Raw genomic sequence first — 6,000 nt, forward strand, 5'->3', positions numbered from 1 at the left:
GACATGTTTCAGATAATACCCAAGAGTGAAAATATGAGAGAGATTGTGAAATGTTACCTTTGGTGTGTATTAGTTGTTTGGAGTTGATGTGGGAAAACAGCACACACAGCTTTGACACTTGCTATAGGGTCCTTTCACACAGGTGATCAGGTCAGGTCCCCTTGTCAGTTTTTAAGGTGGTCTATGCATGGTGGGTGTAAAGCAGTGTTTCTCAACTCTAGTCCTCATGGACCCCCAACAGGTCATGTTTTCAGGATTTCCATTATTTTGCACAGGTGATTTGATCAGTTTCACTGCCTTAGTAATTACCACAGCTGTTTCATCTGAGGGAAATCCTGAAAACATGACCTGTTGGGGGTCCATGAGGACTGGATTTGAGAAACACTGGTGTAAAGGGACTTGTGTCCGTTTACAACCGCCTACCACTTGGTCCAATCAGGCCCACTGAAAAAATGGAGGAGGACTGCATCCTCTTCCATTTGGGTTGACCAAACAAGAGGAAGCTGGGTGTAAACGGATGCCCATAGAGCAGAGAGGGGTCTGTCCGTGTCCGCTCTGCAGAAACTGAATGGGCACAGACCTGTCATCCGCCCCTCTATGTTCTGATTGCCAGGAGATCTGTGAGTGGGTGTTTCTCTACAACAACTTCATTTGCTTTTTGGATGCTGTATCCCCTAATTATTTTATTTTAGGACATTTTTTTATTCCACATTTTCATATTTTCTTTTTCTTTCAGTTACTTCAAAAAAGTATGAAGGTTGGGGTTTAGTACATAGTAAAAGTATTTAAAATGCAAATATTCTCTAGATTATTTTAGGAGCTTGTTTCATTAATGTAACTTATTTTATTAAAATCTGGCTGATGTGGGTCTGTTAAAAAACTGACTTATTATTTGGGGTTCATTTACTAAAGTTGAAAGGTGCAAAATATGGTGCAGGTCTACATAGAAACCAGTCAGCTTCTAGGTTTTTTTGTCAAAGCTTAATTGAACAAAATGACAGGTGATTGGCTACCATGCACAGCTGCACCAGAGTTTGCACTCTCCATTTTTAGTAAGTCAACTACAATACTACGGGGGGCTTTTACAGTGAAATGCAAACATACAAATAAAACAAAATGCAGTTTATTTTAATTAAACACTGGCTTTTCTTGAATACCTTGACAAAGCAGCCTAATAAATGTATTTAAAGACTGTGCACAAACTCACTAAAATACTTTGTTGCTAATTTTTTTTTTACATAGTACACTCTGATGATTTCTTGATTTTAAAATGGCTGGTGGGGATCCTGTTCAAAATGGAACCTTATACAAGGGAATTAATACTGCGCCTGTATTTTGGTGGTTTTTTGGTGAATAAATTACACTCCAATGTTGATTTCTAAATGTAAAAATGGCTTTTGAAGGTCTTGTTCAAAATGCAGGCTAGATCATGTGATTTAATACCACACACATAGGAACTACAATATTTTGGGGTTCTTTTCCTGGCAATAAATTTCACTCTGCTGTTTGCTTCTTAATGTTAAAATGGCTTTCGGTGTCCTGTTCAAAAAGGGTCCTAGTAAAAGTGATTTATTCGCACCTATATACTACAAGATTTGGGGGGATTTTTTAATGCAAATAGATTACGCTCTACAGGGCCTGACCGGGCCTGCATTGATGAAAGACAATTAATTCAAAAGCTCTGAGTTCACTGCAGGATTAAAAACCCTTCAATCAGTCTCTTATACCAAATGGGGAAAACATTTGAATGACTTTTGGCTTCTATGCACATCAGGGACTCCTGCAGCCTGACTCAGATGAGGACAAATGTTGCTTATCTTTGAAGTAAGGGAAACCACTGATACCTATTTTTGCAGACTACAACAACAGCTACCAACTCTAGCTGATGCAACCCTCATTGCAGTTGACATTAAAACCATGCTCCCAGAAACTACTACAGAACTTATATCTGATCTACAAATAATGTCTTCCTGCATTGACATTGAAGTGAAGGCTGGAAAGAAGAAAGGCATTGCTATCTCAAACCTTCAATGCTCCAGAAACCACTATACTGCACATATAATAGTGTAGTACTACCCCTGTAGGAGCGGCTGGATGACGCTTGCCCTCTGGTGTTGCCCTGACCTTGCAAACTCCTTAACTCTTCTGACACTCTAGGTTCAGACATCAACAATGTTCACCAAACCAGTAATCAATAATACCCAGCACAGGGTAAAAATGGCAATGGACACAGTATTTCAGTAACCACAGTTGTATTGAATACCTCACACTTAGGGGGTTAAAACTATTTACAGCAATGTACATAATTTGAAGGTCTAAGCAATGGTAACACAAGTTCAATGCTTTAATAAAGTCAGCAGATTGTGAATAACCACTGTGCATCAACAAAGCCTGTTGAGAGTGCAACACTGGTTGGGAGAAAGAGGCTTAAGAAAATTGCCAGCTCTCGTGACCACCGATGCAATGCAATGGAACCACGTGAATACCTTTTTATGGATATTTGAATAAAGAGGGGGTTCTCTGTTAAGTAAACAATAAGTATTTGTGGATAAGGAATAGAGTCAATTGAAAGGTTGGGGATGGTATCTTCTGCTAGCACATTGGGGCCCTTTAAAGGTGAAGAAAAATGAATAATGACAGAGTCAGGTCTGCAGACAGAACTAGGGTGGTAGCAAAGCAAAGATTTCTTGATTGATTTAAAATGTTTGCTATTAGTGTCTTTATACAACTGGGTAAACAGAAAGGTGGGCTGCTGCCCTCTGATCAATCCTGGTACAGATGTAGTCTCCGGCACTACAGGATTTGCTCAGCATTTCTATATATCTTCACAGAAGGAGCCACGGTTATACAGCAGGCTGCTAGTGCACTGACAGTCATGGTGTAGGATGCTGAGAAGGGCTGTGAGGGTCTCTAGAAAGTGTAGAATGGCTGTGAACACTAAGAGTGGCAATCTGCGGTGCAGCTGGGCAGATGAACGAGCAGTGTGTCACTACCACTGGCTGGGCTGCTGAATCCCGATGCAGAACAGCAACTTCCAACCATCCTCTTTATGTCCCCAGGCCGGGAGAGTCTAGTCTATTGTTCAGTTTGATAATGGTCTTTTGATTCCATTTTGCAGTAGCTGGCACCTGACAACATTAGCTTTCAATCATCACCTGGAAGATCTTTATAATTGGGGCTGCACAGTAAGAGTAAGGGGTCTCAGCAGGGGCTGACTGACAACTCATGGGGCCCCCAGGCAATAGGGCATCATGGGGCCCCTTTGTCCTTGCCCAAACTCAAAAAAGCCTATGAAAAAGGTACCAGAGGAATCTCATGGGGCCCCCTACTGACCCTGGGCCCTTGGGCAGTGCCCGAGTTTCCAAATGGTCTTTCCGCCCCTGGGTCTCAGTGAAAGTCTACTGGACCAACTGACACCTGCAGCCGAATTGATTTTTAGAAATTTTCCGGGCTGTCTGATTCAATCTCCTGTGGAGTTTGACCAGAATAACAGGCACTTGATCTGCTGCCTTGCTAGTTTTCTTTTTAAGGAGGAAATTCTTAACAAAGCAAGAGGAAATGAACAGATCCCATTAAATGGAGTAGACATCCAACTCTTCCAGGATTTCTCCCCCACAACTGTGCAATACGTAAGGGCACTGAAGCTGCTTCTATCTATTCTAAGAAAAAAGGGTGTCACATATATTGTAAGTTGTAACCTTCCAGAATGAGATCTACAATCTATGTACACCTAATGACCTCCCCACCCTTTGTGAAAATCTCCAAATTGAAGCCATCAACCTTAAAATTAGAACCAGGATTTTCAACACTGCAATGATCACAGCCATGCGCTCCCCTGTTTTTCCTCAAAAACCTCTGCACAAAAGAGGAAAATGTCCAAAACCTCATCTGTCAAGGATCCCTCTAGCTGAGAGATCCTCTTCCCCTGCTTCAAGCAACTGCAATTGTCCCTAAATGCTAACCAGACATGAAATAAACTGGGCAGCTCATGTAAGAAGGGGGAAAGGGGAGACAGATGGGGGGAGAAGGGGGGAGATGGTGAACTGCTCACTCACAGAGGCTAGTGTCTGAAGGATTACATAGGGGAATTAATCATGCAGCCATGATGTAGCTGATGTACTTCAAATATCCCACCCAGGGGCGGACTGACCATTTGGAAACTCGGGCACTGTCCGAGGGCCCGGGGCCTTAGGGGGCCCCATGAGATGCCCCTGGTACCTTTTTCATAGGCTTTTTTGAGTTTGGGCAAGGACACAGGGGCCCCATGATGCCCTATTGCCTGGGGGCCCCATGAGTTGTCAGTCCTCCCCTGATCCCACCCACACATCCCCTTTCTCAGGCACAGTACTGGCTGCTCATGAGGATTGCAGTGTGGGCGGGCAGACACAGGGAATAGGGGCTGGAGGAATGGATTGAGCCCTCTCTACTCTACTATTCATGCGGGGGGGTGGGGGATTTTGCTGGCTGGACATTGTGAGTGTCACACATGCCTTGACAGGTTCAGCCAGCAGTTCCAGCTTCTCCTGATGAATGGTTGGCAACCCTACTGGGTCACAACATCCATTTGGGGGGGAGTTGCCTGGGTGGGAACGCAACTATAATGTTGGGGGCACCACCACCCCAGCAACCCTTTAGATCCAGCCATGGTAGCATGACTTTATTTTAATGCTCCTTTGTTCAAATTATCTGATGAGCTAAAGCTTATTTTATAAAATTGATTAGTGTATTAATGCAGTTTCCTTTTAATGGTTATTGCACTGGATCTCTACTCACAATGCTTGCTGAGTAGTTACTGCAGTATCAACCATGGGAGATATACTGGAAAGACCCTTCACTGATCTACATAGAATATTGAAACTCACATCCCAACAATTTTGGGCACTTGTCCTATCCTAACACATAGAAAACATGTCCTTTTGCTTAAGACTTGGCAACTTATCATCCTCCGCCTTCCAAATGAGGATACCTACCCAGAAACAACTTTGAGCCAAGAATTAACATAATACTCTGCTGATGTTTTATTTTAAGAATCAGCCCTCTCACCTTAACCTAGCATACTCCAATGTCTTACACTTTCTTGTTTTGGTGTGGTAAAGCAGGGCAGTTTGTTCATCCAAACTCCTTAGCATATTTACACTTGATTTACCCCTGAAATCATTCAAATACTGTAAATGCTACAGCTGCTTCATAAGTTCATCATGGTTAGAGTCTGGAGGTCTCTACTTCATATGTGTTATATTTGTATTATTACTAGAGATGAGCGAATTATTCAAAAATTCGATTCGGCTGATTCGCCGAATTTGAGGAAGAAATTCGATTCGATGCGAATTTATTCGCTGCGAATTTAACTTATAAAAAGGGTTTCTAGGCTTCAGAGAGCCTTTATATTAGTGCAGAACACTGTACCTTTAATTTAAATGCCCTTGGAGATGAGGAAGGAGAAGGAGAAGGAGAAGGATGAGAAGAAGGAGAAGGATGAGAAGAAGGAGAAGGAGAAGGATGAGAAGAAGGAGAAGGAGAAGGATGAGAAGAAGGAGAAGGATGAGAAGAAGGAGAAGGATGAGAAGAAGGAGAAGGATGAGAAGAAGGAGAAGGATGAGAAGAAGGAGAAGATGAAGGATGAGAAGAAGGAGAAGGATGAGAAGAAGGAGAAGGATGAGAAGAAGGAGAAGGAGAAGGATGAGAAGAAGGAGAAGGATGAGAAGAAGGAGAAGGATGAGAAGAAGGAGAAGGATGAGAAGAAGGAGAAGGATGAGAAGAAGGAGAAGGATGAGAAGAAGAAGAAGGATGAGAAGAAGGAGAAGGATGAGAAGAAGAAGAAGGATGAGAAGAAGAAGGATGAGAAGAAGGAGAATTCCAAGCCGGCAAAAAGTGTATCTGCAGAGCTCTGCTATTTCTTAGCGGAGCTCTGCAGATACACTTAGCGGAGCTCTGCAGATACACTTTTTGCCGGCTTGGAATTCTTCTTATTTTCATCCTACTTCTTCTTCTTCATCCTCA

This window comes from Staurois parvus, unplaced genomic scaffold (assembly GCF_062004578.1).
Source record: "Staurois parvus isolate SC_StPar_1 unplaced genomic scaffold, SC_StPar_1.0 ptg000078l, whole genome shotgun sequence".
NCBI classification, from domain to species: Eukaryota; Metazoa; Chordata; class Amphibia; order Anura; family Ranidae; genus Staurois; species Staurois parvus.